This window comes from Pleurodeles waltl, chromosome 1_1 (genome assembly GCF_031143425.1).
Source record: "Pleurodeles waltl isolate 20211129_DDA chromosome 1_1, aPleWal1.hap1.20221129, whole genome shotgun sequence".
NCBI classification, from domain to species: domain Eukaryota; kingdom Metazoa; phylum Chordata; class Amphibia; order Caudata; family Salamandridae; genus Pleurodeles; species Pleurodeles waltl.
In genome coordinates, this window is record NC_090436.1 from 616,757,257 (window position 1) to 616,770,219 (window position 12,963).

Here is a 12,963-nt window from a genome sequence, read left to right on the forward strand (position 1 = left end):
ACTGCGCTGTTTTTAAATGTTTTTCTCTTCTAGTTAGATTTTTCCAAATTAATGATTTTGACTAAATTGTTTTCGCATGAAGACCCACATGCTGATGCTAATTGGAGATAGGTAGGCTGACAAGGGCAACTTAGGGTGACTTAAACTGACTGACTTATATTGCTGAATTATTCGATTGCTCATGAATTGCTATGCTTTTCTTAACGTTGGTTGCATATTAATAAAGTGCTGAGAATTTGTTGCTTATGTTGCTAATAAAGTTTGGAAATCATGATATTGCTGAATAAAGGTTTATAATTAGAATTGTAAAAAGTAGGGAATAAAACAAACTAACTTCCATATGAGTGATGGTGGTTTTTCTGATTAGATTGGTCCATGGTATTTTGAGTTGATTGGATTGATTTGTTGCAGGTGTCTTTTGCTCGCCATAATTGACTAGGATACCCTATGCGATCCAAAAGCTTCATCGACCTACACACGTCCCCTTGTACGTTTACTTAATAAGGACAAGGCGCGCTAGCACCACCATAGTCGTGAACCTTCTGGTCACCCTCAATCCTCGCAGTGGGCACTGGGGGTGAGCATATGGTTCAGGGGCATTGCTCAGTTTAGGTCCCTGAGCCTCAAGCTCACCCTAATGGTCCTGAAATTCCTGCTCACTCTTAGTTGCCCAAAACCCTCCTCACTCTAAGGTCTTTAGTGCTCCTGCTTGTCCCAATTGATCCTACTCACCGGGGGGGGGGGGCTAAGGCTCCTACTCATTGCCTTTTACGTGTGGCTGTTAGGCACACTCAAGTGCTAAGAGGTTCAATCTCAGGGACATTAATCCATGAAGCCCACCATAGGCCCCTCAAGTTGCTAAATCCGTCTCAATTTCACATCCCAGGAGTTAGTTCTTGCTTACCGTCAGATAACTGACTTTTCTGGTCACCCTGAGGACTCCTTAGACCTCTACCTACTATTAATAAGTCAGAAAATGTGCTTCTAAAAGTCAGCTCCAGTGGCTGTAAACATCCAAGCACAGCCTTGCACATCGGAGCTTTTTTAGCTGACTGGTGGAATCCACTGCACACCAGGGTTCTACATTACCTCACAGACACTGCAAACACAGACAGCAGACACTAGATACAGGGCATACCAGACAGGACATAACAATCTGCTCACCACAGCTATTGCTAACAAACAGCAGAGGGAATGACAGTTCCTTTTAGGGTGGATATTAAATACAAACACAAGCATATGCAAACTACCCATGCCAACCCTTCAGCGACAGTTGGAGGCTGCAGAGTTGGAACTCAACCACCTATACACATCCAAGACAGAACACATGCTCTACAGACTGCATGCATTGCACTATGAACAGGGGAATAAGGCAGGCAGACTCTTACCCGCCTAACTCATCCCAACCATTTGTGATGGGTTGGGGGTTCTGCTTGGAAAACCCCAAAACATAGCCTCACTATTTGCATCATTTTACCAGGCACTGGACAGCTTGAAGATCGGTGGTGACCCTAAGTGTGAGGACTGCTTCATAGTTACTCTCTGATTGCCAAGTCACCGATGGCACGGTACAGCTGGACAAGGAAAACACCAAAGGGCAATTGCTCAATCGATCTCTAACCTTCCCTACATTAAAGCTCCTGGAGAGGACCCTTTTCCCAGAGAATTTTACAAGTGGCTGAAACTAGACATATTGGAGTCTCTTATTGATTTGTACAAACAAGCAGAACATATGGGTGGCTTCTCTGTCCTCTTCAAAAAAGCGCACATAGCTGTTCTTCACAAGTCAGGGATGGACCCTTTACTCTGCTTTTAAACATAGATATTAACATCCTGGCCTGCAATATTGGCCTTGCATCTTAAACATGTTACACCCACCCTAATCCACCAAGGTCAGGTAGGCTTCGTGCCAGAACGTACTTTACGCAATCATTTACCACCTTTGGCCACCTCCTCTGGTATGCCAAGGACTTGCTGGAAGAGGCCCTTGCCCTCTCCCTTGATGCTGAAAAGGCGTCTGACTTGATTGAGTGGTCCTACCTTTTCAGTACATTGAAGAGGTTTGCACTAGCCGAGGATTTCATCATCCAAGTTAGATGGCTCTACAATAACGCGATGGCTCAGGTCACCTGAAGGGGCTTTGTTTACTACCACTTATCTATGCACAGGGCCACCCACGAGGGATGGTCTTTGTAGGAAAGTGCCTCCTTTTGACATGAATGCCCCCACTTTCTGTCTGGTCCCTGATGTGATTTCAACTGAATGTGCACTGGGTTCCTGCTAAGCAGGTCCACAGTGCCAGATCTCTTTCCCAACACTGTACAGTTGTTTCCCCAATTGGCTAATCCTCTAGCACTCTCTATAAGTGCCTCGTAAATAGTACCCCTTGTGCCTAGGGCCTGAGGTACTTAATAGAGTCCCTAAGGGCAACAGTATGAATAGTGCCACCATAAGGGACCCCTCACCGAACACATGCCAGGCTGCCATTGTAGGCTGCATGTCTTGGTGTAGACAAAAGTGAACACATGACATGTCACACATCCCTGTGTGCCAGGCCCCCTATACTGCCTGTAATATATGTAAGTCACCCCTACAGCAGACCTGCCAGCCCTAAGGCAGGGTGCATTATATAACATGTGAGGGAATATCTGCAAGAGCAGATATATCCCTGCTATGTCTTGGTCGATTCTTAGACATGGTAAGTGGACAGGGAAGCCATTTTAAATGCATGTGCCGAGCTACATGATGGCTTCACTGAAGATAGGGATGCTTGGTATCAAACACCTTGTATTGATAAGCCCACACTGATTACAGTGTTGGAATTATCACTACATGCAGCCAGAGGGCACCTTAGAGGTGCCCCCTGAAAACCTACCAGCCTCTGATGTGCTTGCTGACTAGTTTGAGCCAGCCTGCCACCAGTAGACTTGAGTCTGACCCCCTAATGTGAGAGCCGTTGCTCACAGGTGGTAAAACACAAAGCCTGCTCTGGGAGGGCTGTTACATACCCCCACCCAATAGCATGACCTGCAAATCTACATTCCAATGTGGGAATTGTCAAAGTGGCCTGCCACGCTTCGCATGCAGATCTGGCTTCCCTCGTAAAGGAAATGCGGACCTCCCCTCTGCCCCAGGTCCATTTGGCAGCTTGAGAGGAGGGACATTTTGTATTCAGAGAGGTGTGCCCACCACTCAGATCAGTCCCACCCTTAAGGGGAACTGCCTGATGTGAACACTGCATCTCGGAACTTGCCATCTTGGTGTTGATAGATTTAGGAACTCTGAGACAGGGCTATGCCCACTTCCCACAGGAAGTGGTCATATAGGGGATGTAGTGACCCCAAGGTTAAGGAGCCCATTGGTTACTACCCAACCACCCCCCCACGAAACACCCCAAAATTCTGTATTTAGGTGAGCCCCTGGCACCAAAGAAGACCAAGGACACTGAAGAGCGTGAAAGCAGATGAGGAGAAAAGAAGCAGCTGACTTGGTCCCAACCTTGCCGGCCTTTCTGCATTCCTTGTCGAAATCTGCACCAAAGTCGTCCTGCTGCTGTGTCTCCAGAAACCCAGGAGGACTGCCTGCCATCAAAAAAGACTCTAGACCTCTCGTGAACAGCAGACCTGTTCTCCTCCAAACTTCAAAGAACGGACTCTGAAGCATCCGGAACTGCCAAAACATGACAGCTGAAGCCACCACTGCACCTGTCACCTCTGGCCCAAATTGAAGTGGGCCACAGGTGCCAACAAGGTTCCTCAGCCCTCCAGAGTCCTAGTCTATTGTTGTTTCATCCTCTCTTGGACTTTCCGACGACTCCTGCAGCCTCTACAGGCAGCCCCCTCTACTGCGACCGATCGGTAAGGAAATCCAAAACCTGAAGCCACCTCTGCACAAGTCACCCCTGAGCTGTGAAGAAGAGAACCAAAGGTGTCTACCTGTGCAAGAGCATCATGAGGCCTGAGCCATGCTATTTGGTACAGCCTGACTGGCTTCCTATCTAGAGCATGCAGCCACTTTTTGCAGTGACCGATCTCCATTGAAACGCACTAAGCACCTGATGCTGTTTTGCACCCTGCATGCGACCATTCCCTTGTCGTTAGTGGTGTATTGCTGGTGCTGCCTTGGACCTTGCCCACCACTACATCTTAACTCCTGGAGATTGGTCCACTACCTATTTGCAGAACTTGTTTTTCCTCCCATAGGAAAGCATTGCAGAACTCATAAATTGCACTGTCTACTTTTTAAAGTGAAAAGAATTTTTATTAAAAAATGTACTTACATGTACGATTTTTCTCTGATGCCTAAGAAATCTAAAGATACTTGCTATTTTTTTATAAACAGCTGTGGATCTCCTTCTTGAATCGTGTGTTTCTTTCACTGACTATTGTGTATATTTGTGGATGTCTTGCACTCCTCTGTGTTAAGCCTATGGCTGCTCAACCACACTGCCTCCTAACAGTGCACTTTGGGAGCGCATAGAAAGCCCCTGTCCACTCATTGGGGAGCCCCTGAACTCTTTGCATGGTATATATAGTTATTGACATACCACATAAAGAGCCAGTTTCCTACACCTTTTATCACATTATTGTTTCTGGCCTCTTCTATAGTGGATTCCAAGGACCCCAGAAATGCCAGGTAACCATATTGCAGAGCGGGTAATAATGTCACCTTTGTTACTCTCAGTATTGGTGCAGCCGAGGCGCCTCTGAGATGATTATTCAATTTGGCAAGATTGCATGCGATGGTAGCAGCCTTTTGTCTGATTGCATTTTTCTGTGCCCCTACTGTGTTGTTTTATGTGAACCACACCCCCAAGTAGTTGTATCTCCTGGCTGTGCGGATGATCTTACTTCCTAATTGCCAGGTTGTGCGTTTTTTATTCTTGTACCTTCCGAATATTAGGACTTTGGTCTTTTCATGATTGACCTGCAACTGGTTCTCCTTGTTAAAAATATTCAGGGCACTTAAAGCTCACTGTAGCCCAGTTTTCGTACAGTCCATTATCACAATATTGTCAGCATACTGGATGATTTGGAGTCTTGTGGGGCCCAACTTCGGTAAGACCAAACTGCTACCTTTCAAGTATTTCTCCAAATTTGCAGTGTACAAGTTAAACAGTAGCAGGCCAAAACACACCCCTGCTTTAGGCCTCTGTTCATTTCTGTTTTCTGTGATAGTGACTCAGGCCCGGTGCGGACCCGTACACAGGTACTGGAGTAGAGTGAAATGATGGCTTTTAGGAAGTGTGTAGGAATGCACCATAGTGACAACTTCTTCCACAGGGTATCACGGTTGACACTGTCGGAGGCCGCGCTGTAGTCAACAAAACAGCAAAATAACTGCTGGCGACCAAAGTTGACTGCCTGATGCTGTAAGTATGCAAGTACCACGATGTTATCCACTGTTGAGGCCCCTGCACTGAAGCCAGATTGAAAAATGGCTGGATTTGTCGCTCTTCTACCCAGGCTTCCAGCTGATCCAACAGCAGTCGGGCGTACATTTTAGCCTCCACGTCCAGGCGGGCAATTAATCGATAGTTTGTTGCAAGAGAGCGGTCCCCCTTTTTATAAATTGGACACAGTATAGAACCTCTCCAGGACTCCGGAACTGCAGTCAGGTAGTACGCGTTATTAAAAAGGTCTGTCAGCTTCTCTGCCCAGTCCAATGAGGCACATTTAAACAGTGTAGCAGGTAGACCATTGGGTCCTGGCGCCCTTCCTTCCTAGTCCTTTTTATGACGTTCCATGCTCATGGAAAAGGTATTTGAAGTCGCAAGAGAGAGATTGTCGCTTTGAGGGGTCAGAGAGCACTGAACACTGTCCCGGCTGTTGCTGGCGAAACTTGATGCTGAGTCGATGTTTGAATATAGAATTATTACATGCTAGACCCATGCAGACTTTGACACCCAGTTCTCTCTTGACTTATGCTCATTTCTTAGCTTGTTTACATAGTCCCAGAAGCGGGTGTGATTTGGGTCTTTAAGGAGCTGGAATAAGATACCCCATTCCTTCCTGTCTTTTTCCCCCTTGTGCTCCCATACCAGTTTCTTAAGGGAACTTCTGCTATATGATACATGCGCCGCTGTGTCCATTGTGGGCTTTTGCTTATGTCTCCGTAGGGCTCTGCAGAGTGCCTGCCTTTTTTCGAACAAGTTGTTGTCCATATGTATTGTTGTGCCTCTTCGGGCAGGGTGGGTAACTTGAGTGCGCCAAGAGTTACCCAGCAGCAGCTTATGCAGATCACCCACCGACTTCGTCCACCGTTCTAGGGATGCAGTTGGTACCTGGGGCAGGGCTCTTAGCCATAATGTTATTTTAGAAGCATCTTCGGGTCTCCATTTGATTCTTCTTACCAGATGTACTTGCTCTATGCCAGTTGAAACCCCTACCACTACCTGCTGTTCGGCTGCTTGAAGTTCAATTAGACATTTCAGTGGATTGTGGTCACTCTCCACCCTCTCTGTGATTTCAAAGTGGCTGACGCTCTGCTTGAGCTTTTCCGCTAGGTAGATATAATCAATTGTAGAGCCACCGTTGAATGACGGAGGAAGGAAGTTCCCAATCCGGTTGTACCTTTGCTCCTGTCGGGCTGACGATAAACTAAAAGTTGGGAAGAAGTTTTGGATTAGCTGGCAGCCTCTGTCCATAGGGAGGTCCTCTGTATTTACATCAAGCCCACGTATGTTGAATTCACCCATCATAATTATTTCATGGCCGGGGTGGCTGAAGATGACCATTTCAAAGCTTTTCAGGATTTTGAGGATACTGCTTTGGATTTACTTGGGGCATTTATGTAGCAGTTGATTAATATGAGATCCACGTTTTGCTGGTCAATGTTCACACCGCTAATTGTTACTACTTGGGCAATTTTACTGTTGATGGTGAGCTCAGTGGTTACCAGACGTACCGCGTGTTTAATGAAGATGGATAATCCACCAGACGGTCAACCAAAAATGCTGGGACACATGGCTGACTGGAAGATTTCATAATAGCCTGGCAGTAGAGAAAGAGCACATTCCCAGGTTTCTTGCATGCAAATAATGTCATTGGAGTTTAAGTAGGACGTGGCCACGCCAGATATGTTCATACTCCTGAGGCCTGCCACATTCCATGACAAAATTGACAGAGTTTTCCGTGCTTGTGAAGGGTGGTGCTCTATGGTCTCCATGGTGCTAGGGCCGATACCTTGGCTCTTCCTGATCCCTCCGCTTGCTTTGCGGGCATGTTTGTGTGACCATTTGAACCTCTCTTCGGTTTTGTGCACAGACTATGGTTATGGTCTGTGGAGCCACAGTTGTATTGATCCCATGATTCTGCCCCCCAGCTGACCCTCTTAATACCGATTTCCGCTCTTGTGAGGGAGCAGTGTTTAAGAGGATGTACGCATATTTGTCGAGCGGGGGGATGTATAGTTCGATGCCCCAGTCTGTGAACGACTCCCTTGCTTCCCAGACTGCTGTCCTCTGTGCTACCGTTTTCCAAGATGTTTTTGTGATCTCTTTTTTTGCATTTAGTGCAGGGGGCTCAAACCTTACCCATTCCATGTCTTCCGAGGTGATGTGCCTAAGAGAAGGAATTTGAGTAAATAGATGCAATAAGTTCCCTCTATTTAGAATATCTATGAGTCCTTTTGAGGTATAATGTGGGATAAACATAAGGTCCAGAAAATCCTGCTCCACAGGGTCTGATATAGCTTGACCCACTGGCAGTGCTTCCGAGCTAACCCAGTGAGTGGGGTCTCTGCCGGTCGAGACGTGATGAATTGCGTTTACCGCTGTGTGGCGAGCATGCTCTCTGTTATCCACTGAGGCAGTGATTTGAGCTGACCCTGTAGGCTGGAATGGTTGTGCCCTCCTTGTGGCCATTTGCCGCTCTTGGTAATTGATCTGTGTGCTATAAGGCGTGGTATACTCCCTTGCCCCTTCCGTGCAGGTACAATCTGTTATGGACCCTGACGACTATGTTTGCAGGGAGGGCCTTGCATGTTGAGTCATAAGGTCCTCGGAGGAGTACTGGGCCCCTAGGCCAGTGGGTAAAGTAAATGGGCCACTATTCCTACAAGCTGAGGTCACGCCCGACCCAATAGTTTCTCCTGCATCATGGTCCCTGGGGGTCAGCGTTATTGGCTCTACTGTTTGATCTTGTAATTGAGCCTGGGGCGAAGACTGCGGAGAGGCAAGTGAAACTTTCCCCTCTCCACATCGCGGAGCCATCATCGGATCCGCCTTGTGTTCGTGTTGCTGGGCTATTGGTAAGGTGCGTGCCTAAAACATTGGGAAGTACTTCACAGTGCCCCTGACTTCTGTTGCTTCTGAGACGTTATTTGTTTTATGCCCTTTGACTGATCTGACTTGGGTCCTGTGTTTCCTGGCTTGTTTTTTTAATTTCTTTCTTGCTCTCTTTGTAAGGGCTGTGGATGGCTCTTGGGTGGGCTTGATGGGGAAGGTGCGTGATATCATGGTTTCACCGAGAGTTGTAATCACGCCTTCGGCACTGGTTGCCAATTTTTTGCCTGTGCTGGACATTGGGGGTCATTCTAACATTGGCGGGCGGCGGAGGCCGCCCGCCAATGTTCCCCTTCCAAAATACCACTCCGCGGTCGCAAGACCGCTGAGGGTATTTTGGGATTTGCCCTGGGCTGGTGGGCGGCCGCCAAAAGGCCGCCCGCCAGCCCAGGGCAAATCAACCTTCCCACTAGGACGCCGGCTCAGAATTGAGCCGGCGGAGTGGGAAGGTGCGACGGGTGCAGTTGCACCCGTCGCGTATTTCAGTGTCTGCAAAGCAGACACTGAAATACTAAGTGGGGCCCTCTTACGGGGGCCCCTGCAGTGCCCATGCCATTGGCATGGGCACTGCAGGGGCCCCCAGGGGCCCCGCGGCACCCCCTACCGCCATCCTGTTCCTGGCGGGAGACCCGCCAGGAACAGGATGGCGATAGGGGGTGTCAGAATCCCCATGGCGGCGGAGCGCGCTCCGCCGCCATGGAGGATTCCCCCGAGCAGCGGAAAGTCGGCGGGAGACCGCCGACTTTCCGTTTCTGACCGCGGCTGAACCGCCGCGGTCAGAATGCTCGAGGGAGCACCGCCAGCCTGTTGGCGGTGCTCCCGTGGTCGGTGACCCTGGCGGTCACCGGCCGCCAGGGTCAGAATGACCCCCATTGTATCTTTGCCCGGTCTAGGAATGGTGACCAAGGAGAGGCCGTCCACCCCGGATCTTGACATAGTGAGATGCTTGTATTCGCTCTTGCTATGGCGTTGTTTGGCCTTGAATGAGGGCTATTTGGGCGAGGTGACCCCTTTGGTGAGGCAAGGTGGATGTTATAACTTTGTCGGTGCTTGGTGTCAACGTGACTGCTTCCACTAGTTCACGCAGAATGATCGGTAGGTCGCATAACTTTTCAAGGATCGGAGACCATGGACATTGAGCGCCCATCATTGTAGTGGCAAGGAGATTCTCCATATTTGTTACCTTTGTTCTAATTTGAAGCAGATATGTGGCCAGCGACTGAAATAGGCCCAGTTGGAGCTCCATCTTGTTTGACTGACATAGAAGTGCCCGGGCCATAATATCCTGGGAGGCTCTAATGGCCACCTGCTCTTGTGCATTTGTGGGACACTCAGGAGTTGTACTAACTGATGGACCACCTCCAGCCTTGTGTTTTGTTGTTGTTGTTGCTATTTCTGTAGTAGTAAGAGAGAGTGTTCTATTAATCTGCTCCTCTAGGTTGTTGGGAAACTGCTCAGATAGTGCCCCTAGCTCCTGATCCGTGAGGTTAGACCTGCCCTTGGTAATTGGCAAAATTTTTGGTTTACCACAAGGTGCCGATGAAAGCTCTGGGGGCGTTGGCTGTCACTGTCTGCTCCGCTTGCGCCGGGGACCACTCAAGTTCACCAACTACTTGTGCAACTCTAGTGACATTGTTCATTGCAGGTTTGTATTCCTCTGGCTTGTTGGCATACTGGTTGGCCGTGTCTGCTGTAACAAATAGGTCTTTGTACAACGATGTTTGCGGAGTGACCCCTCGAGGGGAGCAATCCACTGTAGAATTGTAATACTGAATGGCGCTGTCTACTGTGGTGGAAAAAACTCTGGTCAAGGGTGGCAGTAGTGCAGTGCCTGCTTGTGACAGGGAGGCGTTAAAGACTGCCGAATCGTGGTGGCCAGTTGCTAGCGCTGGGCATGAGAGGGATCTGTGGTCTCTGGTCTCTCCTGTAGGACTGTCTGTATCTGTAGATGTATCTGGCGAGTTTGTGCCATGTGTGGGAGTTTGTTCCTCTATGCTAGTCTGGCTGTCGGCTTCCTCCTCTATTGCATGCGGCCTTGCATGCTCTCTTCCCCCCTCTAGACTCCCTGTTGTCGTTCTGCGAAGGAATCGGACTATAGAGTTTCTTCCTCCAAGTCAGACCTGTCGGGCCTGTGGCTGTGCTGCCTCCTGGTCTGCCTTGTCCGGGAGCAGCTCGTCATCTTTGGGCACCCTGTCGGCGGTCAGGTGAGCAGCGCGCCCTCCCGTGCGTTTTGGTTGTGGGGTCGAGCAATCCCCCATTCCTTGTCGACAAGTATTGTACTTCCTTTTGGGCATTGCCCTCGAGGGATGCAGGCCGCTGTGGAGGTTGATGTGCAGGGCGGACTTGGGGACCTGCCCCTCACCTTGCAAGCTACTGACTTCCCTGTCGCTAGCCCTCTGCTACACCGTATGCTTTTGGCTGAACTGGCTTACGTTGCTGAGCGCCGCCTCTCCTCCAGGTCCGTGAAGGGCACCCGGCACCAGGTGCCAGGCACCAGGCACCTAGCTGGCACTTGGTGAGTGATGGAGACCATGGAGGGGCACGAGCACGCCACCTGGAGATGAGGCCAGGCCATGAGTCGATGAGCTGATGAGGCAATGAGGCAAGAAGGTAGGGGGGAGGGCTGCAGCGCTATCCTGGATGCCCCACGCCCTACCCCCTGCACTTCCGGCACTTTCTGGTACCGGTGGCACCTCGGGCACCCCCGCATAATTCCCCCTCGCAGCCTGCTCCCGTAGGCTGTACTGTGCTGTGCTGTGCTGCGCAGTGCTGAAGAGCTTAGCTGTGTGTCCCAGGGACAAGGGGGAGAGGGAGAAAGGAGCATGGAGCAAGGCGCACTGCTTACCAGTGTGCTGCTGAAGGCTGAAGAGCTCAGCTCTGGACCTCCTCGCGTCCTACTTTCAGCGTCAGCAGCGAGGGCATGAGCGCCGGGAGGGGAGGCTGGTAGCTGATGGTGATAGTGATGGAAAGAGGGGCCGGGCCATTCACCCCCGCAAGCGGCACCCAGTCGGGCCGCTTCTGCAGGGGTCCACGAGGGCTGCTGATGACACCCCCTGGAGCTTTGGTGGGAGGCGGGAGGAGTGCGCCGGTCACTTTTCTAAGAACCCGCGGCAGGAGGCTCTGTCCCCCGTGCTCCAATACGCCGCTAGGCAACCTCCTGCTCCTGGTGTGCGTTTTCGGTTCCGGGTTGCTGGAGCGCTGCTACTGTGCCTCTGATACTCCAGTGGAAAAAGCCACTGAGTTCAGCGTTGGCGTTCAACAAAAGACCGCCAGTGCGCAGAACCCCCCCGCCGGCCACATAATGAACATTCAGCTGGGCCGGTGGGTGGAAACAGTGTTTCCGCCAGATGGCCCAGCTGAATGCAGGGCCTGACCATTGACGCTGGCTCCATTTGGAGGTGGAGGCAATGTAGCAGTGTGGCTGGTGCAGCAACATCTGTCATACATTTCACTGCCCATAAATTGGGCAGTGAAATGCATGACGGGGCAGTGCATGGGGCCCCTGCACTGCCCATGCCAAGTGCAGGGGCCCCCATGCCAAGTGCACGGGCAGTGCAGGGGCCCCCAAGGGGGGCCCAAGGCATCCATTCCGCCGGCCTTTCCCTGGCAGGGTAAACCACCAGGGAAAGGCTGGTGGAACCTGAAACAGCCTGGTGGCAGAAGCCTGGCGGTGGCAGAGTTTCAAAAGTGGCGGTTCTGCCACATTTATTATATGGTGGTCTGGACCACCATGCCAGTGGCTGTAATTACCGCCACCGCCGGCATAGCGGCCCAGACCGCCATGTTCATAATGAGGGCCTAAATCTCAATAAAGCACTTAGAAACACAATAGCCCCAGCTGGTGCTATCACGATGTTTTGATGGAGTCATTCCCAACTAGATTGGGGCTGTTTGGAGAACTCCTTTTGTTTACCCATGTCTCTCCCACTCGGTTGCTGGAGACCGTGCCCACCTTTGGAGGAGTCTCCCCCATATACCTTCTTGTGGACCCTAGTGCTCACCAAGATGTCCACCTCCATAGCAAGCGTCCTAGGGTCGGTCAGCTTACTATAAGTCAAGTGCTGGTGCAGGTCTGCAAAACACAGACTAGACAAGTGCTCTGATGAAACTAAGTTGCACAGCCCTGAAAATCAGTGACATTACTGTCCTTCACCCAACCTTCCAGGGAACTGCATAAAGAATCCACACAATTTAACCAGATCTGTGAATCAGTTCTCTTACATCCTCTAAACTGATCCCTGTACCGGAGTGTGACCATTCCTAGTGGGACTAGCCTTCTTCATGTCAGAAGAGGTGAGGTTGTACCCCTTTCCCAAAGCTAACAAGGTGTCCCTCCCTTCCTCTGTGAAGTGGTTCCACACTCCTGCTCTTCAATTTCTCTCAGGGGCCCTATTCATGTGGATAGATGCCTCATATCCCTGAACCCAGCTCTAGATATCATCTCCCTTCTTGTACTCCCTTCCTACATTCTTGGGAATGTGTACTATTCGCTCAGAGTGCACTAAGGTTTTGCAACCACCATCGATGCTGGATCTAATCCTCTGATCCAGCTCCTTTACTCTGAGCTCACGGTCTAAGAGCATTTTCTTCTCCTCCATTTTCAGTCTCTCCAGCATTATCTGATGCCTCCTGGTTTCTCTCCGGTCTTCCAGCTCTTCTGGAGTTAGGCCCTTTGAACC